Source organism: Drosophila virilis, chromosome 3, assembly GCF_030788295.1.
Source record: "Drosophila virilis strain 15010-1051.87 chromosome 3, Dvir_AGI_RSII-ME, whole genome shotgun sequence".
Taxonomy (NCBI): Eukaryota; Metazoa; Arthropoda; class Insecta; order Diptera; family Drosophilidae; genus Drosophila; species Drosophila virilis.
In genome coordinates, this window is record NC_091545.1 from 18,272,131 (window position 1) to 18,295,185 (window position 23,055).

At 43.4% G+C, this 23,055-nt stretch overlaps 1 long non-coding RNA gene across 3 annotated transcripts; it reads left to right on the forward strand.

The window, feature by feature from the left end:
- The first annotated feature begins 3,494 nt into the window (after positions 1-3,494).
- On the forward strand, positions 3,495-17,471 carry LOC26531181 (uncharacterized). 3 transcript variants are annotated; one of them, XR_011416439.1, is made up of 3 exons: positions 3,495-3,795; positions 3,848-3,986; positions 5,040-5,227. It is a non-coding gene; the product is annotated as an uncharacterized lncRNA (long non-coding RNA). The 3 variants fall into 3 exon arrangements; XR_004303686.2 differs by lacking the exon at positions 5,040-5,227 and adding an exon at positions 17,453-17,471 and having other exon boundaries at positions 3,499-3,795; positions 3,860-3,986; XR_001450416.3 differs by having other exon boundaries at positions 3,499-3,795; positions 3,860-3,986; positions 5,040-5,203.
- The last annotated feature ends 5,584 nt before the right edge of the window (positions 17,472-23,055 follow it).

Sequence of the window (23,055 nt, forward strand, 5' to 3'; positions counted from 1 at the left end):
CTAAAAATATTTTTTTATTGCTTTTTTAGCTATTAATTTTATTATCTCATTTCCTCATTTCAATTTGTATCTATATATATTTTTTATGTTCGCCCATTTTGTCAATTTTTGCATAAAATTTATGTGAATTTTATTTAAAGATTATTCACGAAATATGTGTTTGTACAAACCCATGTATTTTTTTGTGCTCGATGAGTTTTGTGAATAAAGAATTTGCTTATCAATTTTTCTCGAACCAAACGCATTGCATATAAAATAAAAAGCATCGACATCATCGACAACTTTTACTTATCTACATAATTTGGTGAAGAAATTTGTTAAAAGCATTTTCAACGCTTTTGAAAAGAAAATGTACTGAGCGACAGCTACACCGGCAACAAAAACATGAGGCTTAATTATGCTGTCACAGGGGCTGAAAGAAGAAAAAAAAACAGACTTTCATCTTTCACCAACGGACAAGATATAAGGCCCAAGCTTACAAGTATGAAAAAAATACGAATATATATATCATCGCTTAAGTCCGTATGACATGACATGTTGTCGGAGGGGCGAATAGTCCGTGTATTGGGGCAATGTTCGAGTGGCATTCAAATGCATTTTTCATCAACTACATACATCAGCTTTCAAGCGTCTAAAAACAACAATTGGCTCGTTTGAGCACTGAGCTGCTTCGTGCTTTACTATTCTGCTACCTGCTCTTCTTCTAGCGGCTTTAGTGTTGAGTAATGATTTAAGCGAAATGCATTCGAAAAATAATTTAAAGGCGTTGCTGTGCCGTTGGCTATGAATGTCAATTCGAATTAAAATCACTTTTTTATATATCACATACACGTGTGCATATGTAAATATGAATATGGAGCAATCGATTCGCAGCTGGAAATTCATTTTAAATAATTGAAAACGAGTGGCTGGCACTAAAGGATTAAGCCTGTGCAAGCAATTTGCGCAGGCGCTTTCAGCTGATATCATTTATTGTATTACAAAAAATGAAATGTGAAAAAAAACGCATAAAAGGCCGAAAAAACAAAAGCCAGCCATGCTGCGGCCAACCGCAGAGTTATTATTTAAATGTGCATTACACACAAAAACACACACACACACACACACAGAGACACATTAAATTAACACACAGATGCCTGTCGTTAAAAAAATCGACAGTTTGCTGGTCGTATTCCCAGTGCCAGTCCCAGTGCCAGTCGAGGTCCCTCTTCCTGTCCCTATCCTTCATACGACATGTTGTCATCGTCATCAACCCTTTTTCTGGTGTCCTGACTGCGGCGGCGTCATAATTAATAAGAGAAATCCCTTTTCAATTTGACGGAGTGCATTTGTCATTGCATTTAATTTGCAGAGTACGCGGCCGAATACGGCAAAGAGGATGTCCGGAAGTAGTCGTTGTCGTTGTAGAGTGCGGTTGGTCTCCGGTTTGCGTCTGGATCAGCGTCTGGTGTCAAGTAGGGGCTGTCCTGTAACCGTTTTGGTGTTCACACGAAACATATTTAAATGCATAGCGCTTGAGTAGGCAGCGACAGCAGCGGTAGAGAAAGAGAGAGCGGAAGTGTGAGAAATGGGGAAAGAAAGAGAGCGAAAAAGAGAGAAGAGGTAAGCTATCCGCAGAGAAATGCATTAATTGATTTTTATATTTATCGGCGCAAATAAATGGACTTACAGGGGTTAAAACTGTTTTTTAAGACCCCTAATGCTTCATCTAAAGCTAATGTATGATGGCTTCTAAAAATGTATGGCTCCTAGAAGCATTATAAGAAGTAACAAGGTAATCTTCGTGTGTAACACTATATGAGTAAATATATTATTATAGAAAAAGGATCACTGAATAAAATATAAAAAGTCTGCGTTGCACATTCGAAAAGAAAATACTAGCTCATTTTAGTTGATGTTTCTACTTGAATCTCAATGAAAACACCTCACCTCCATTATCTCTTAGTCCAAAAGCAAACTACTGTTGCCATAGGCCTTGGTTCTGTTTAAGGCTGCATTTGCCCAAGGGCAATGGTATGGCCCAGGCACAGGAGCAGCGTTACTTTCCCGCCCACAATCGATGCACCCACTGCCTTTTGACGGAAACGGATGCAGTCAGTCGAGAAGCTGTTTCCCACTTTTATTGACGCATCTCCCTGGACCATGTTGTTTGTATTTTAAATTGGCAGCGCGCTTAGCACATCCGCCAGCGCGAAACGCGAAGAAAGATCGATGCATGTGAAGATGGGGATGTCGATGTCGATGTGGATGTGGATGTGAATGTGATTGGCGAATCAGTGTGAGCTCCACGAATCACGCTTACGGGCCAGTAATTGATTGCCTTACCGTTAGGCAGCTGCTCAAAATGCGCAAGTGGCAGCAGGTGAACGGGCCAATATCCCAAACCCGACCGCCGGCCACTTTGCACAGATGAGATTTTCAATTTGACTAGGGCCGCCCCGAATGTTTGCGTATTAAATTTGCATGGAAATCTGTCTATATTGACCGAGAATGGCCAATGCAAATGTTTGTCGGGCCAAATGAATGGCCGAGAACGAAGAGACAGCGGCAACTGCTGCTGCTGCTGTTGCTGTTGCTGCTGCTGTTGCTGTTGGTCAGTCAACGGCCAGCGGCCATTGCACCCGGCAATGCCATCGCCGTTGCTGTTGCGATTCGATGATGCCTCTTTGGGCATTTTTAATACGCGTTTCCATTTGCGTTTGCCAAATGTTATCAGCGGAACGACAGCGGCTTGCGCCAGTCTCCCAGTCTCCTGTCTCCAGTCCCAGCCCCAGCCCCAGTCCCAGCTCCAGTCCCAGTGCAATGCCCCCCAATGGTCCGCAGCGATTGCTGTTATCGATGAGCCTACGCTATCAGTGGGGTACAGTTGAGACCAATGCCCGTGACTGTGAATGTAGTCAAACTCACACTCGCACTCGTGCCCGTAATTGTGATTCTGACTCTGACTCTGACTCTGACTCTGAATGTGACTGTGCTCTGCACTTAGAATGAATGCAAAAACAAACATTTAACTTGAGTAACATTTGTTGCACGTTCAATTCTCTTTCCGTTTTTTTTTTTTTTTTATCGCAGCAAATAGTCGGGCGAGTCAGTTGCGCAGTTGATAAAATGCCAGAACAGCCTGCGAATGGATGTGTCTGGTTAGATGTGGGCACATATGCCATTCAGCGGACACCGGACAGTGGACAGCGGACAGAGGACAGTGTACAGTGGACAGTGCAATGCTGTCATGTCATCAAGCGTCAGACTGTGCACAAACAGTTTCAAATTAATTATTTGCCACTGCAAATTAAAATGAAGTCATTAAGTCGGACGACTGGATAGCTGGCTGACTGGCTGGCGGACTAGGTAAAAGATGTAGCTGGTCATTGGGCATACGGATGGAGCCGTTAATTAAGACGGCCTTGTCCTTAGCCAGATTCATGCCGACACTTGACTAGCGTTATTGCCGTAACTAAGCATGCTTCACAATCAAATTCGAATGTTTTAGTTAATTTTATAATATTCATTTAGATTCTAGTTCACCCTACACTCTGCCCTTACATTTTTCCAAAAGTCGCAACATTTGTAAAGTTATTACCATTTTATACAAGTATATTGCATAGCAAGCGAATAATATTAGAATCTTATTAACTCCAAATTCCAAATCGATTTACCATGTGGATATTACGTTTACGTAACGAGATGACAAGCTATTGTTCAACTGAATTGAAAAACTGGACTCGTGAGACAAAACGTTGGGAAAGCTTAGGAAAGGCAATGATTGGCATTTTAGCCAAACTGCCTATGCGTAATGTAAGTGACTGGATATAACATGTATATGTATATTATATATGTAACTATATAGCTCTATACACAGAACTCTCAGCCAGAATTTGTACGTCTTTACACAAGTGCGCCGAGTGATCTGTAATGCAGTCAAGACTTATGTGATTTTCAAAATAAACATGTTGACATTAATGCCCTCATCAGGGTGTTTGGTCGCGGTATGTGAATAACAAAAACTGCTTGAGTCATCTCAAAGATAGCCAAGGCATCAAAGTGTATAGGGTATCTATGCCCATTAGACTCAGTTTTGGTATAACTCTGTGCAATTGATCTTTGTAGTTCTTTATAATTGAGAATAGGAACCTTCTTGTGTTTTGTATGGTATATTTTGAGCTATTGACAATATCGTAAGGCTACAGGTAGAACAATTGGTCAGAGCCTGGCTTTATTGTACCCGATCTGTGCTTCGAAAGCTTTGGATCGAATTACCATATCTGACGAGAGTCATGAGGCATTTAATGAACACTTAGTAATGCATTATGGCGACATTGTTTTTCGCACAGCCTTAAAGAATTGTTGTTTTTTTTTTTAGTTGGAGCTAATTGTCTTATCAAAGAACGTGTTTAATGATCTTTAGACTTGTTGCAGCTGAATGCCATTAAACAATAGAAATAGCCAAGGCTTGCAGTTGCTTCCTTGTTGACCCCAGAATTTGAACCCCAACACGTGCTTATCAATATTGCGGCTCATTGTTCGTGACACATTTGACAATTGCGAGTGACACTCGCACATAAGCACAATATTTATTCATTTTTATTTCTATTTATTTAAATTGATGACTTAATGGCAAACTGAAATGATTTCATTGTTGTCACAATTGCAATCATTAAACAAAACCCAACAATGAGGAATTAAAGCAACAACGCACTAAATGGGGAGCTGCGACTGTGCAGCCCACACTCTGATAAGAGCATTTTGTAATTGAGCCAACTTCAACAACAATAACAACAATAATTGAATAGCGCAAACATATTCATTGGCTAAAATGAAAGCCCTGGGAAAACATCACGGGGCATACCAAAGGTGGCTCACTCTTGAAAACCCAACAAAAACCTAACAAAAACCCAATGAAACAAAACCAAACAAACAAGCGAACAATAAATCAACAATGAAATTTGTTTTCGGTAAATGCATCAAATGCAATTGGCTTAATTTTGCGTTATATACGATATCATATTTTGTGGAAAATGCCATTACATACTCTCCCACAGGCACACACACACACTCACAATAATTTTCATGGTCGTACTTGTGAATGGAATATTTATGCGAAAATCTGAACACTGCCTTGCAAAATTGGGGTTTGCTCGCCGAAAACTTCTTTTTAAACAAATAAATTATATTAATTTTTAATTTGAAGAGCTTTATGTATCAAAAATTTTGTATATCTTTTAATAAAAATTCGCCAAAACAAGCTTTGTGTGTATCTTCCCCCATCTCTAGACGCAAATTTAAAAAGCTTATATAACCTATCTTAACTTAAGATAATAATGTTAAAACATTTATGCTGGCCAGTGTAATTTTCAGAAAAGTATTTCTAAATTTAGCGTTTTAACCGCACAATTTTGCGATGAGCAATTAAATTTTGTGTTTTCGCGTTTTGAGTGTGAATGGTCGTCGATGGGGAAGGATGAATTGTGGGCTTCTAACCATACGCAAAACCAAATCATTTTAGAGCCCACACCCACAAACGCAGCAGCGCAAATCAAGCAGCCCTCCACAGTCGGGCTTATTACCCTCCCCCCACCAACTGACCGAAAAGAGTTAACCCCAAAAACAACAAGGGCCGAGGGAACGATGGCGATGACTGACTAACGGACGATTGGACAAGTGAAAGACTGGATAGAAGGGTACAATTCAATTACATGTTTGTGGCAAGCCGCAATGCTCAATAATGCAGTTAATATTGACGGTCGGCCAGGGGGTGGGGTGAGGGCGTGCCACGTGGGAGTTGCCTAGCTTGACAAGGCTGATGAAATACCGGAATGGCGTCTCTGTCTCCCGTCCCGTCGGTCTGCCTCTATCTCTATCTCGGTCTGCCTATGTCTGTCTGTCTGTCTGTCTGTCCGTCAGTCTGTCTGTTTGTCTGCCACACGGTCTGCTGCATCTAATTCAATTTTCAAAACCGAAAATTCTGTTGACCAAACAGCGATGTGATGCGTTAGCCGGAAGAGGTTGCCTGGCCCAAGGAGAGGGCGGTTCGCTCTCGACCAAAGTGTTCATAAGTTTTTAGCCAATGTTGTTGTTGTTGTTTTTGTTGTTCCTGTGGCTGCTGTTGTTGCTGTTGCGGCTGCTGCGGCTGCTGTGGCTGCTGTGGCTGCTGTGGCTGTGGCTGTGTCCATGTTGTGGTCCGAAATGGAATTTTGTTAGCTAATTGAATTTTAGTTGCAACTCATTTGCCATGCACAGGCCGATCCAGCATCCGGGCTGAGGGAGGGGTGTGATGGGGCTTGGCTTTAGCCATTTAATTGCTGTTTTAATTTTAACAACAACAACAGCATAAAATCAAGAGCTTCGCGCTGCCATTGTTGTTGTTGTTGGTAGCACAAAAAATCAACAACATTTAAAATCGCATAAAGTTAATTAATGCAAGAAAAAAACCACCCACGGGCCAATTGCAAAAAACTCGATACTGCGCCTTGGCGTTGCGGGGCGTGCAAAAGCAACATCCACATGCAAAATTCCCAACTGTTGCTTTTTCTGCGCAAAACGAATTGTTTATATACATTTTTTTAGACTCTTTTGAGTGGGCATCGTTTTTCGCCTTAGGTACTATTAACTTATGATTCTTTTCATCATTCTTCTAAACATATGAATTGAAAAATCCGCAACTATTGCCAAGCCTTTGAAGCTCGCTTCGTACAAGAAACGAACAAGAAGTACCACGATTTTCTTAGAGCCGAGCAACAAGTTTTTTGCGAAACACCTAATCTGTAATTTTATTGAGATGCAATGTTCGGATTTTCGAAAGTTTAGCTTTCCTTTTTTTGATCCCTAAATAGAATTGAACACGTACATTAATGATTTGGAAAGCGAATTCACGTGCGATAAAGACCTCGAACACATAAAAAAAACTGGGAAAAATTAAATTGACCCTATCAAAGCCGAGCTAAGCCATCCACAATTTTTTATTATAACTGCTAACCAATATTCATATAAACCAATTTCATTCTATTCATATGTCAAAACAGCTCGAATAACAATGTAGACCCCATAATTCTGGCTGGTTCTTGGCGTAGCCAAAGTAAAAAATTGATTTAAATACGCGTGACATGCGCATGACTTCTGCACTCGGCGCGCGCCGCCAAAAAATCGAAAGCAAAAAGCGCACAAGCCAAGGAAACATTTGCCCGCACCTCCCGCACACACCCCACACACACACCACACACACACACACATATGCAGTCAGTCAGTCATCAAAGCTTGGTTCGCCTTCCTTTGGTTTTTAGGCTTTGCCGTTTCGTTTTTGTTGTGCATTCTCGCGTACGAATATCGTGTGATTATTTTGGTTTTATAATACCCTGTGCCATTATTAGCAAGTAAAACAGGCATGATGGTCCTGTATGCATCAAACCTTCGGTCTAGCCGCCTGTCAGCTAGCGTCAGCTGGAGAATTGAAATAATTTATATTCTCATATATTATACACTGGCAAAAGTAATCTATTATGGGATTGGTCTTTCATTCCATTTAATTTTTTCACATTTAGAAGCCTATAGATTTTGGAGCCTGTTACATTAAATTCGGGATGTAGCATATTGCGAAGTATACAGATATACAGATATAATATTTTTCACTTTTTAGATTCTTGACCTTGATTCCCCCCAAAAATAAATTAAAGTATACATATCGTAAATTTAATAATAGTGGTTCCACTTGTAAAGAACGTAAAGATTCAAGAATTTATCTGCCAGAGTATGGAGCTATGACACGAAGAAGTGTGATGCTTGATATTTTGTATGCAAATGTGTTTTGTGCATACTTCTAATAGCCGTCGCTGTATACAGGGTATTTGCTAGTCGACGATTCTTAACTAAGCACTCTTGTTTTTATTTTTTTCGCTGGACTCGCGCTGTGCGAATGATTCATGCTGTGATTTCCTGCACAGCCTCAAAACGTGGCCTGAGCTTTGGCTTTGGCCAACAACTAACAGAAACAGAGTTGACGTGACTATGACATGACGCGGCTAATGTTGTTGTTGTTGCTGGTGCTGTTGTGGTTGTTGTTGTTGTTGTTGTTGCTGTTGCAGTTGTTGTTGTTATTGGTATTGCTGATGTTGTTGGTGCTCGCTTGGGCATTATTATGTGCAATTGCCCGTTTGCTGTTGCTGTTGCTGGTCGTTCTAGTTGATATTGCTGATTGCCATTGTCTGCCGAAAAAGCAGCAGAAAAATAAATGTATAAAAACGCGGCACAGCTTCGTCCGCTTTCAGCAGCAACAGCAACAACAGCAATCGCTCCGTCTACGTCTCTGTCTGATTGTGTTGCTCGCTTTGATTGAAGCCTTTCACTCCATGCAAGGCAATTGTCGTTACTCTGTGCTGCAGTTGTGAATGTTGTTGTTGTTGCTGTTGCCGCTGCTGTCTGCTTTTAGTTTTGTAGTTTTATTATTGAAATTACCAGCACTGGCAGCCGCAGCAGCAACATCAGAAATAACAGCGTCAGTTCTTTAGCTACTAAACATAACTTAACGTCTATGAAACAATTAACGAAATGCACCAGCAACAACAACAGCAGCAGCAAGAGCAACAGCAACATCAACAGTAACAGCAACAGAAATTGATGTCAATATAATGGCAAAATAATGGCATAGCTCCCCTGTCCGTAAGCCTCAGATCTCTTAAGGCTATTGATGACGCTGATTGCGGACTGGCAGCAACACGTTGCTGCCGCTTTGACGTTTCAAAATGATTGCAACGAATTACACACAACAGCTTTAGCTGCACTTCTAGCCTTAGTTTTAGCTCTAGCCAAAGCTGAGGCAACTGCAACCTTTCATAAAAACAATGCCAAGCTGACAACGAATCAATGTAACTACCACGCTGTAGAGAATCGAGTTCCAAAGCAGCAGTTAGCAGCACTAGCAAAAAAAAAACAGACGGCACATTAAGCATGCATCCTGTCTGTGCCAAGGTTGCTGCCGGCTCTGGCTCACTGGCTGCCACAGTCACAGCCACAGCCTCAGCCACAGCCTGAGCGTCAGCTACAGGCTGCTTGGCCTAGCCACCAACGCCGACGCGAAGAAGCAGGTGTTACCAACAATTACTTTGCACACGGCTGGCTGGCTGGCTGGCTGTTTGGCTGGCTGACTGACTGCCTGCTCCCTCACAGATGAAGACAAAAAGCAATGTTGTCCATGTTGTTGCTGCAACGCCAGTTGTTTACAACTAGACGACGTCGACAATGACTTCCATAGGCAGGCTGGCGGTTGTGGAGACTCCATCTCTGGCGGATGCTGGCGCATATTAAGCGCAAACTATTAAAAATAAATCATGACACAGTATCAAGATCAACAACGTAGCAGCCACCAACCTTAGTCCCGGTTGTGCATGCTGCTGTTGCTGATGCTGCAGCTAAGGGGTTCGTTGCGCGTTGCTGTTGCTGTTACTGGAGTGGCATGAAAAACAAGCGCCGTGTGGCGCTTTACATGTAGCCAACTGACCAGGCAAGCAGAGCAGTAGGAGTTGCCAATAATGTCATTGTATTGCAATTGCAACTGCCATGCTCGACTTGCAACAGCACAGGCAACTATGTGGAGCAGTTGTTAAGGACAAACAAAGGGACAAATGATTGCTGCTTGCGGGCAGCATGTGGCTCAGCTCTATACGCAGATAGCAGACCTGATATTGTCCCTGCAGCAATAGGGCTACATGTTGCTGGTTACTCGCAAATGTTGTTGCTGGCAACGCCAAGAAGCGGTTTTAAGATTTGATAATAGAATTTGTATTTTCTGCTCGCAGGCAAATACACTAGGCTTGCTTTGTTTTTCTTGCAGCAACATTTGCTCATTATGAGTGGATTGAATGGCTAGTACGGCCGGATATTAATGTCACATTTAACAGTTTTGGCTGCCAGCAACATGTTGCTGCTGCATATCCGGCTGCCCACAGAAACAACAGCAACAAAAGGTAACAGAAACAGCAACGGCGGCATTTAACTGCCAAATCAGCGTTACTTATTGCCGATACGAAGCATGTTGCCAGCAACAACAATTGGTAATAGTTGCAGCCGTTCAACAGAAACAGCAACAGCAACAGCAACATGCAACAGGCTGCTACCGTCGTGCCTTGGACATTTTTAGCTGGACACAACAAAGAATTTATGGTTTCCCTATTACGGCTTTGACATGTATTGGTAGAATTATTTTTAGATTTATTGATTACGCGCGCTCGTCGCGTTCCAGGCAAAGGCCGAGGCAATTGTTGCTGTTGTTGCTGCTGCTGCTGTTGTTACTGTTGCTGCTACTGTTGAGGTTGCTGCCAGTAATCGCTTGGCTCTATTAAATACAACAAAACGTTTATGCCTTGTGGCGCTCTCGACGGATGTGTGGGCCGCAGTGGCAACTGTGGAACACTGAACACCACATCAACATTATTTTAGCTTTTTATGTTGCTCTTTCTGTTGTTGTTATTGTTGTCGTTGATGAAGGTCTACGCAGATGCGTGGTTGCCACTGGGAGCCACCTACTCTTGCTGGGCCTGTCACTCATTTAATATAGGTAACTGTTGGGCAAGGGCGCCCTAAGGAGGACAGCTCGGACATGCATTCAATGTTGCAAGGACCGGTTCAGACTCGAGACAAGCAAATTTGTAATAGTCGAGTGCGTTGATAAGCAGCAAAAGATCTTACATTAGCCGGGGACAGTTAATGTCCAACAAAGAGCTTTACAAAGTTTTACGATCTCAATTAAATGTCAAATGAAATGCCAGAAAATTGCTATTTATGCGACAGGCCCCGACCACAGACAGACAGACAACAATTCCCAAAGCGAACCGACACAGTCAACGATAATTTCTAGGCAAATAAAATCAAATACAAATACACGGGCTTAGCGGGTTGCGCAGAGGGACTTTGGCGGGGGGGTATATGGGTACACGGATGCCGGTTACCCCTACTTTGGATCGCCACGTTTAATATCACATTTTGATCATGACAATTTCTTTGCAATGTTTATGCAACTGGCTGCGTTCAATTGACAATCGTCGTCGCGGCGGAGCGACGGCTCTGAAATTCGATATTTATGCAGCAGGTTTTGCATTTTATACTTATCAAAATTGCTGAGACCATATTAAGTTTCACACAGGTTGCATGCGGGCAACTGCGAAATGCACAAAATGCATGACAATTAAACGACTGCCGATATACGAACTGTCGGACAGTGGGGACGGGGTGGACGGACAAACATGGGTCAATCCTTAAACTGTTTGTCCCGGCACGATGTGCCAGCCTCCCACTTCTGTTCCTCATTTTTCTCTCTGTTTATCGATATATCTATCTCTTGCTAACACATATATATCTATCTCTGTCAGCGTTGCTCTTCTTTCTGGAATTGTTGGCAAAACAAAAGACTGCCCTGTTGCCTGCTGGGGTGTGTCCGAGACACACAATGTTAACTTTACAATTCAATTGAAAGTTATTCAACTCACGAACTACTTAAGATCCGCGCGTTGCAAAAAGAAGCGACCCGACTCTGGGAAAAGCAAATGCAACACACCAACAACAACAACAACAACAGCAGCTGCAACTGCAACTGCAACTGCAACAGCAACAGCAATGGTAATAGCAACAGCAGCAGCAGCATATTGCACACGTACAATGACTGTTGCTGCTGGTTGCTGGTTGCAGTTGTTGCCCGCGGCAGCAACAGTTGCCGTTGCAGTAGCAGCCGGCCAGTCAGCCAGTATCTGTGTTGATCATTTGTAAGGCGCTCTACGACAGATATGTCGTTGCAGCAACAAACGAACAAAGGCCAAACTATATTTGGCAAGTCGAATTATTTATTCGCTTACGGCACATATTAGAGCACAAATAAAATTAGCCAGTAATGCAGCCTTATCCTACAATCAAATTAGACATTGTTTGCGCCCATCAGAAGACTGTGCATTAGGAAAAGATACAAATTTATTTATTTTTTCAACAGTTCTCAAAATAAGGTAATTTAAGCAAGAAACTAAAATTCATATTTAATGGTAGCAATTGATCGATTGTTTTTGTAGACAGAATCGATTTTGCGCTTTACACTCATGTCATTTAATTGATACTTCTATAATAATAATTTTATAATTGTTAATAATTTCCTTGATAGATCAGTTTATCTAGCGACTTACTATATCTAACATAGCCAAGGTCCATTAGGGTATATAAATGCTAGCAACGATGGCGACGACGCCAGCAACATGACAATCGATTTGTGCTGCTCTGTATGCGATTGTTGCGGCTACTAACGTGCCAATGCAAAGGTTCAAAAGGGCTTCAAATGCTTGTACTTGCAGCAGTACGCGCACACACACATGTGTGATCTGTAGGAAAACTGGAAAACCCGTGGCAAATATAAATGTGCATGTAAAATAAAAAACCATAGAGAAACTGCTCTGATCTTTTGGCTGGCCCTGTTTGCTCTGTTGCTTTGCTGTTGCTGTTGCTGTTGCTGTCCATCAGATGCATTTGAAATTTTTACAGATACTTAAAAACAGTCAAAACACAACCTAACTGGGAAATGGCAGCAACAGCTAGCAAGGAATTTAGTTGCCAGCAACAGCAGCAGCAGCAGCAACAACACCATGAAACAAATATATGGATACCGCTGGCAAGTCAGCAGTTAGTTCGGGTTCGGGTTGCTGTTTTTTTTTTCTTCTTCTTTTTTTCTGTATTTTACAGTTGCCGCAGCAAAATGTCATTGTATGATAATGAGCAGCTCGACCAAGTCCAAGTCAGATGCAGCTGAATGAATGATAAAATATACTTTAAATGGTCGTTTCGACTGTTGTCTGTCTCAGCTAGCGGTTTCTCTGCCAGATAGCAACCATTTTAACTGGTTCACATCATTTTACAAAGTAGCTCACAGGCTTTGACTTCAACTCCGAATGCGACTGCAACTTCGACTTTGAATCTAAGTCAGACTCTGACTCTGAATCAGTCGTAGTTTTACAGATTGTCAGCTCAAGATGCCGGAGATCTCTGTTTTTGTTTGTCAAACGTTTTGGGGTTAGGCAAAGTTCGTTTGGGTCGATGTCGCCGCTGCAGTGACGTTTACCCCGATGCGGCGCGTGTTGTGCATGCCCAAGTGACAGTGCTTGCAACTGCAACTGTGACTGCATTTGGGACTGAAACTTGAACTGTGGCCTGAAGTGCTGCCAGCCTTTGTGGGCTATCGCTGTTAAGTAGCTCTGTTCAGGTACTACATAATTTGGCAGCAGGCAGCAGTCAGCAGAAGAAGTGAGTGATTGGCATTGGGCAACCTAACGGGAATGTAGCTACCGACTGGCAACATTAACTGCTGATCTTCGGGCCAAAATGATCTGATGTTGCAAATAGATTGAGTTGCTTGTCAAAAGATTTTTGTTTTTCAATTACTGTGAGCTTTTTTTGCCTGGTAATTAAACAAGTAACTGGCTAAAATTTTAAATGGATTTTAACCTGTTTCCCAACTTACGGCTGAGCAAAATTTCGTAGGCAGGTTTTTATCATTGACTACTTGCATAGTTGGCTAACGGTTCGAAGATCAAAGTCAACCGCTAACTCCCGGTTGGAGTCTTCAGTTAATAAAAACACTTGCGTACATAAATTAAACGCACCACCAAATGCCGCCCAGAAAAATTCTAATTTGCAGTCGACCAACCGCCTCGTATCAGAAACAAATGCGTTTAATTTTTACTCTTCCAAGGCCTAGAGTACAATCCCGAAAAGCTTACATTTGATACTATATGTTATTTTAATACAATTCAATTATATTTCTTTTGTTTTAAACGTTGTTGTCTGGCTCTTTTTATTTCGAAAGTATAATAATAATTTGAAGAACAAATTAGAAATCAATTATAATTTCGAGAGTTCCAAATTTCTGCAAATATTTCCTAAGAATTTTCTTCAATAATATTTTCGTTCAAAAACGTAATTGCATTAGCCAAAAGCTTATAAATCGTAGGGTATTTAATCTTCGTAGTCGCAATCGTAAAGCCCTTTTCTTATTTTATACCTCTTCCATGGCCTTTTGTGTTACAAACTCAGAGCGCGCATAGGTCCGAAGCCAAAGTACTCACAATATAGTTGGTCCGACTGGGACAAGGAATGGGAGTGGGTTTGGGAATGGGATTGTGGAGCGGGTTACGTGTAACGGGCCGTGGCTGGTTAGTTTGTATGAAAATTGAATTCTAAACAGGTCTCGCCCGCCAACGCCTAGGCGGCCCCTTAGTCCTCCGCCCTCCGCCACACGGCACCAGCGCTTATTGTGCGCTGAAGCACGCACGCCAACAAAAGCAACAACATTAGCAGCAGCAGCAGCAGCAGCAGCAGCAGTAGCAGCAGCAACAACAACACCCGACACACAATCGTACATTTGGCGTTATAAAGTAGCAGCGTGACCGAATCAGATAAGAAAGTTGACACATTTTCACCATATATTTTGACATTTGACATTCCGCATTAGACGCGGGCCGCTGGTCAGCAGTGCTGGTCGCACCACCCTTCAATCTCCCGCTGCTTGCACCTACCTACGGCAGTGGGCATGACATGAACGCTGTTTGTGCTCCGGTTGGGATTTCGCATGTTGCGAGAGTGCCGGGGACATGATGAGGGTTGACCGGACGACCCTAGACTTCAGCCTTACTCTGGCTTTGGGTCTGGCCATGGTCCTAAAGTCGCGGTCGCCCGCTGTGCTATAAAGGTTACTGAACCTACAATTAAACACGAAGAACGCCTACAACAAGCAGCGCAAGTGTCAGCGAGCAGAAAGTTCAGATGCGGGCGCTAGTCAAATCCCGGAATCCCCCAATCGCGGCACCCTAATGAATTCTACAAATTATATTTTGTTTTTATTATTATTTGTTGATCTTGCGCCCTAATTGCTGACAAATATTGCATTTGTTGCTGCTGCTCTCTATTTTGGGCAGCGATATTTTATGAGCTATTAAAAATGATTGTAACGCACATCGCTCCCAGCCAATGTCAACGACATGTGTAAATATGTAAGTAAATATGAGCGTGTGTTTGTGCGACTTTTTATTGGGGCGCTGAAAGCTTTTACTGTCGACTTATTATTTCAGATACCCGCCGTCTCAATGTTATCAGTTGGCATTTTTAAATTTGATTGGTGTGTCATCGTTAAATGTTAAAGTCAGTTTTATGACTCGGAAAATGCTGTATCCACAACTGAAGCTGTAATAAACTTTTAATAAGTACAGCTCAGAGCAAGTAAGAGTGCTATAGTGGTGTATGCTCGACCAGCAGATACCCTGAATCTGTAAAAGCAAACATTCGATTCAGCAAATGAGTGTGATCTTTACACATTCAAAGCAAGAATGGACAACAATCAGGCTAACATATGGCTTTATTCATATGCTAGAAGCACAGCTCGTAATGGTCTATGTTACACATTTTAGGTCAAGATTAAAATACCTTTGGCAAAGGTATAAAAACAAACACAAATTAAATGAAGGTTGCAACAAAAGTTCATATGTAAAGTATTTGCCAAATATTTTTAACACATGCCACAAATTTTGGTCTATAAATTACTTTTTCAAATATGGATTCATCATTACAATTACACCGTGCTGATAGACTGGGCCACGCAAAGTGGGGTAAGTCAAGCTGGAAAATTCATCGCTTGTAGTGTCTGTCACATTCACATTGAAATAGTCGAAAGACTCTATATCACTTAAACATAGAGCTTTTAAAGGGGTCAGATAAGCGTCGCTGTTGGCGTTAATGCCGACGCCTTATTTATGCGGCTGCCGAGTGTTTGGTGGGTCATCGAGTTGCCCGGCCCGGGTATAACGATTAAAAGTGTCGGATGAAGGGTGGGGCAGGCAGCCAGAGGCGGGCCAATGCGACACCAGAAACTGAGTGCCGTCTAATTGCTGGGCCGGGTTCTATTCGTTGCGTCGTTGAATGTGCCTCATGTGGCACTAATTTGTAAATTGTTGCCGTAATCGCAACATGCTTGCTGCTTATTAATTTGTATGAGGGTGGTAGCCATAGTAGGAGACGTCGCGACTTCTGTCTCTTTAATTATGCTGATAATTGATTACGGCCAGATGTAAATGGTGTGGGTTAACTTTGGGCAATAAGCCTGAGAGATTTATGTTAAAGAGTCATACTCGCAACATGTACTTAACGATAGGGCTCCCATTCCCCTGCTCATCCCTATTTCTCTTCCCGTCGTTCCAGCTGCAGCGACGCATAACCAACACAAAGACTCAAAATTATAGTATTGCGAAATATGACAGAGAAGGCGAGCCAAACTCTGGGCTTGTGTCCGGAACTGGGGCTAGAGCTGTTACCGGGACTGGTACCCGGGCTGGGCTGGGCCTACGACTGCCATCATTCATGGCGTGCTGGCAAGCGGAAGTGCGTAGCATGTTCATTAGAAATGCAAACGCACCTTTTTATGCCCGCCACCGATGCCGCCGCAGCTCTTACTCTTACTCTTACTGCCGCTGCTGCTGCTGCTATTGTCAGCTGCATTTAAGTAGTTTACATAGTTATTGCAGTCGCAATTCTTTTCGTAGGGTAACAGTGCAATGACTTTGTGCCGTTGGCCACGCCCACAAATTATATGTCTAAATATTTGGCCGGCACTTTTGGTAGCTCGCAATCAGCGCGGCCAATTGTTGGTCTGCTTTCAAGATTGGCCCGATTGGCTGCTGTGGCATTTCAATCCTCGATTTCCTCGATACAAAATGGTGCAAAAACAAAGCACCAACTATGCAGCTACTGTTAATTGCATATTTGTCTAGGGTCCGCGGGAGCTGCTCAACTGTTGCTGACGCTAAGTAGCGACGGCTTGGGCCAAGTTTGGAGAGCTCCAACAAACGCGAGGCCTTGCAATTGCGGCAAACGCGTGGAAATTGCAAAACTAATTAGAGCCTTGGCCTGCTGTTGTTGCTGCTGCTGCTGCTGACGCTAGAAATTGCTGGTTTTATACGCAGCAGCAACTTGCAACGGCAACGGCAACGGCAACCTGCCCAGTTGCCGCAAAATATTGCACGTTGAATAATTGCACTTCCGCTTGATAATGCATTGTTGGATTTTATAAATATTTTTCATGCTACCATGCCACTTTTGTTGCTGCTGATTGTTGGCTGAGAGGTCAAGCTGCAGCCCGCTAGAGAAGAACGTACTTGACAGGTGAAAATGCTGCCCAGGTGTATTAATGCATGTTGCTGGCCGAGATGTTAAATTTTAACACCCTTTCACAATGTGGCAAGTCGAATAAGTGATGTAAAAAACGAACTGTCAGCAAGACTAAATCCTTTGGAAACTTTAGAAAGCAGTGCCATAAGCATTGCATACCATATCTTACATAGATATCGATGGGCACAAGTGATTTTCTTAAGCCAGTAGATACCACTTATTACACTTATTTTTCACACACTGCAGCCCATAATTATATGTTTTTTCTGCTTTGCCACAGGTCGAACCATAATTATACCGCCGCTAACAAGACCTCAAACCGTACTCGGCTAATCATTCGCATTCATATTGCACAGCTGCCAGCAAATATGCAACAGAGTGGCGCATGCCACGCCCACAAAACACATGCAGCACGCATCTAATTTTGCATAACGGAGCTGGAGTCAAAGTTGAAGTCGAAGTTCTTGTCATTATCGCGATGCATGCAAATTAAGCAGTGCGTGTGCCTTACCCCAAACCCAAATGACTTCTTGGTCACGGTTCCATGTAATTTGTGGGCGTAACGCAACAGACACGCCCCCAAGCTATTTGTTTAGCCGCCAGCTGATGGAAAACTCAGAGCTCTGAGCTGCTTTCTAGTCAAGTGTTGCATATAAAAGACGGTCTGGCTAATGACAAGCGACACGTACGTGCCAATAGCCATTTGTATCTATTTGTCATGCCTATTCCCCTACCCTCTGGCGACCATCCCACTGCCCACTTCAGCCTGGCCCCGATCCCGCTCAGTGAACATAAACAACACTTTGATTTAATTAACGTTACATTGACCAATTTTGGGCGCAAGCTGGGCACCAAAAACGCTCAGAGAACAAGAGAGAGTGGAGTGGAGTGGAGTGGAGTGGAGTGAAGAGGATGAGCAGGTGGAAGAGAAGCCATGGAGCTGCCACCAATGCAGTCATTACCATCATTAAGGCAATATCATTTCCAGGCCTCTCTGGTCGCTTGGTATGGCCGGAGCGCATTTCCCAGAAATGCATTAGCCCCGCTCCAATATGGTCTAATAATTCATGCCACATAATATAATTATGGTCCGGTGCGCAGCTCCATGGCAGACGGTATGGCACGGTACTGACCATGGCCACAACTGGTCCACAGACAGAGCTACTGTATCTCGAATATGATTGATATCTGTGCGCTGCAGGCAACGCGCATTCATCTTCACTTAGTTATGTCAGTCATTTATGGCAGCAGCCGGCAACGCGAAATGGAGCACATGTCTCAAAATGATGATGAAATGTGCACATTTTCTAGGAATTTTCAAGCAGCAAGCAGCAAACGATCGAAACGCACTTTGTATCGCCAATGGAGCTGCAATGGCACTGGCCGCAGATCTCCACTGTTTTAGTCAGAGTTTGTGTCTTGAGACCGCGACCGAGACCGAGGCTGAGGCCGAGTCTGACCATCGCCAGCATTGACTATGCAACTCATTCCGTTTGCCCAAGTTGGTCATCGTCAACGGGCCATAATGAGTTGCCGCCAGTGGAGGCAGTTGGAGCTCTACCTCTAGCTGTTGCCTGTCTGTCAGCTGTTGACAGCCGTGGCATGTCAACATGCTAAAATGTAAAACATTCAACGAGGCATTGATTAAAATTGTTTTCCTATACAAATTAAATAAATAAAGTGTTAGCATTTAGGAATACCTCGAATGAAATCGATATTGGCAAGTCCAATTGGCAAGACACACCTTATAAATAAGCTGACAGTTTATATGTCTGAACATTCCGATTTCAGAAAAATATAAGCTTAAGACTTCTAAATTTGAAACACATATACTCGTATATCATTTCATTGAGCTCTTTTTTTGATATATCCCTAAATTTTCACAATAGCGATAAAAATCGATTTTGGAAATAGGTTTTATAAACAAATCTCATAAAGATTGAGTTAGAGACAATAAAATGGTATAAAGGCTCTCCTATAGAACAACTATCCTGACAAATTGATTGCATATGTTTCACATTGATAACTGATAATATATAAATTACATAAAGTCTAAAACAAATCATTGTATTCCCTGAAAGCTAGTCTTAGGAGACGTGTGCGTATTTCTACATCAACGTGAGCTACTATCACGCGTCCATCTCTAGTCGTAGCTGAACTTTAAGTCTATTTAAGTGGCCCGCAGGGCGCGTCTGGTCTATCAATGTATATATGCAAAAATATAGCCTCTACCGGCGCGCCGTTGCAAATACTTGAAAACTGCAATGGTCCACGGCTGCCCATGCAGCATTCGATGGCCATTCGATGGCCATTAATATGCGCTCTAAGTGATGTGAATTACAGTAATTTTTGCTGCAGTGCTTTGATGGCCATACGTCGGCCCGACTTGGTAGCTGCTGTGGGCCTTTGGCCGCCGGTAGCTGTGGTGGCCGTAATTGAAACCTCTTTAGTGTGGCTAAATGCCATGGCAGGAAGGAAGGAGGGGGCGTGCGGGCTGGGAATAGAGGCCAATATTGAACATCCTCATGGTGCCCCATTCAAGTGCGCTATGAGCCATAATTTTTGCATAGTTCTTGGCACGTTTTTGTTTTTTGTTTCTTTTTTTTTTTTAGCTCAGATCTTGCAAGTGCCCGGCGTCCCACCAAACTTGGTAGCTAGTTGTGCCATTTTGGCCCCCAGCCTTGAACATATTTGCCAAGCATTTTGTGTGGCCAGGCAACAGCAGCCGCCACAACAACAACAACAACAACAGCCGCAACAGCAGTCGCAACCCATTGATCTGCAATGAATTATGCATGCCAAGATACGGATAGTCGGATAGTCGGGTTGTGAAATAATCGGATAGTGGGGGAGTTGCTTTGGCTGCTCGGGTGCGATTTATGGCGCGGCAGATCGCATGCAATGCATATATAATCATGATTATAATATATTATAAAGCAAATGTGTATATTACACGGCGCCTGAGCAAATTGTTGAGGATGTGGATGTGGCAATGAGAACCGAATGTAGCGGTCCGAGGGGGCACACCGAGAGGGTGGGTGGCATCATTTGTTTGACTCGCAGCACCGTTATTTTGCAATTACAATGCAATTACAATAAAAGGAAGTGAAGTGCATTTAAGCGTGCGCTGCACTCCATCGCCTCCCACCCAGCATTGCACCTTGGCATTGCACATCCGGTCGGGCGGTTGGTTAAACCTATAGCAACTTGGCCAACAATAGCAAATGCTGTTAACTCTTGTGCCTGATGCGTTAATACGTTAATAAAGTGTGTAAATTGCGCAGCTAGCGCTTATCGCCTGGCCACGGGCACGAGACGGAGGCACGTTACCTGCCCCAAGGCTCAGCTCAGTTCACTTCAGCTTAGGCCAGGCCAGGCCAGGCCAGCAACCGACAGCTAACAACCGACAGCCGGAATTAATAGAGCGTGTTAACAGTTGTGCAAATTATAAACATAATTAATATGATGGCCCATACATGCTGCCAGTCCAAGTCCAAGCCAAGTCCCACTTCAAGATTCATTTTAGCGATAATGTTCACTTTTGGCTTGAGGTTGTTGTTTTTGTTGTTGTTGTTATTAATGCTGCTGCTGTTTGCTAGCTGCGTTGACTACTTTGGCTGATTGATACTTGTTAGCTGATTGATTTGCGCTTTGTTTGCCGGTTGGACATGACCAGAACGGGACATCAATTAGTAATGCCTGGCAGACACAATTATGCATATTGAGTTTGAGTTTTTGTCTTGCCCAGCCAAGTGTCAGGCAGTGTGTTTGGTATGCGGCCTAATCTAGAGTGTTGGTTGGCTTTTACGGCAGATAGCACATCATAAATTGCCAGCTCCTGCAATGGAAATGTTTCCATTACCAGCGTCTAATTTGCCTTGCGCTTAGAATAAATAATTAAACTGATCGTATATTATAAATGTCGGTTAATACTTATAACTAGAAAAATAAAACAAAATCAGAAAAACAACTCAATAATGAACCATTTATAATTGCTTGTTAAGCAAATGGTCCAATTTGAAAGCTTTGATTTAACTAAACAGCTCTCGGTCCTAATTCCTACATCATTTTAATTGGAACACATGTCACTCAAGTTAATTTTATCTGCCACAATAACTCATTCCAAGCCGTGCTTTCCCACAGACATCACATTCAACGTGGCGGCAGCCATCAACTGCAACATATTGGCATTTGTCCATTTCAGAAAACCCCGCATTAATAAGAAGAAGCTGAAAAACCTTTACAAATTATTGCCAACGGCAGGCACACACACACACACACACACACACAGAATCCAGTCCAGCGACTGGGACAGACACGTCCAGAAAATTATATTTACACCACTTACATATGAAATTAGTTTGTATAACTGCAACAGCAGCTGGGACGAGCGGACAGTCGGACAGCTGGGGAACTGGTAAGCTACTAAATGCATTCAGCATCGCCATCGCAACCCCACAATCGCATTCGGTGGTTGCCAGAGTCCTCTGTGCCGAGCTACATTGACTTGTATAAATACATTAAGTCACAAATCACAATTTTCCGATGCTTGAAATGCGCAAACGGAAGGCATACATTTTAAATGTGTGCACAAGCTTCTGCACGGAGAGCGACACTGGACAGCAGCTGTTGGCGGGAAGAACGGGATAGAGAGTGTGAAACAGACAGAGAGAGAGAGAGAGAGAGAGAGACGTAGGACAGCCAGCAAATAGCCTGCGGGAAACCGACTGGACTATCGAACCAATGCCAATCAATGGGGACCAGCCACGTCTGGCCCCATATGATCAAAGTGGCTGGCCAGACGCGGACACAGCCGCGTTGTCGCATGTTTGTTGTCGCCAAGTGCCTGTGACTGTGGCTCTGACTCTTACTCTGGCTGGGAGTCGTCCACATTGTAGCGCCTTGCTGCGCCTCCCACCTGCATCAGCCTCATCAGCAGCTGCAGCAGCAGCGGCAGCAACAGCAGACACTAGCCACTGTCAAGTGGAATAGCAACCTGTCTGTAGCTGGCTGGCGATCTGGCAGGCTGGCAGGCTCGCCGCCTTGCGTGAGATTGGATATCAATCTTTTTGCAATTTGGTATGCAATTTAAAATTCATGAAACACATTCCTTTGACTCAAAAGATGCAGGCAAATGTGTGAGCAGCGGGCTGTCTGACCGCCCCTATTCCCCTATCCAGTTTCAAGCCGCACACCTCGTCTACCTTCCCCGCCAGCCTGCTCCTAGACCAACACAATGTGCATCATCGTCCTGCGCGCTGTGACTCAAATTGCCGTTTGCATTATTTATTTGCCTCCATTGATGAGCCTCTGCATGGCTGATGTTGGTGCCTGTTGATGTGTCCACACTGTCCACTAGTCCAGTGGTCCGTGGTCCGTGGTCCGTGGTTCGCTGTGTGGTTGTCTTTGCGGCGTCAGCTCGCCATGTGCCTGCTGCTGTTTGCCGCTCAGCAACCGTTAGTTGTTTAAAATATTACAAACAAGTGGGCACAAAAAGTTTGCCTAGCATTCAAAATGAAATCCGCTGTCGCGCGGCCCACTCTCTGCACATCCTGCTCTTCTGGCCAGCCCATCCCAATGCTCCGCTATTAGTTTAATGTTTTGTTTATTGTTAGCCACGACCACCGCTGAGCCAGTCCCTTGGCCGTGGTGTGCTTCGTGTTTGGTGCGTCTGAATGGCACTCCATGACCATTATGTTGAGTAGTTTTACAAATATGTTTGTATGCCCAGCCAGAACGCCAGACCTACAGACTACCACACCATCAGCCCCGATGCCCAGTGTCGATGTCGATGCTGATGCCGATATGTACGGTCGATTGGTCAGGGCATGGTGGCACAGAGCTGGACGTGCCACGGACTGTGGCAACAATTGAATAGCCCTC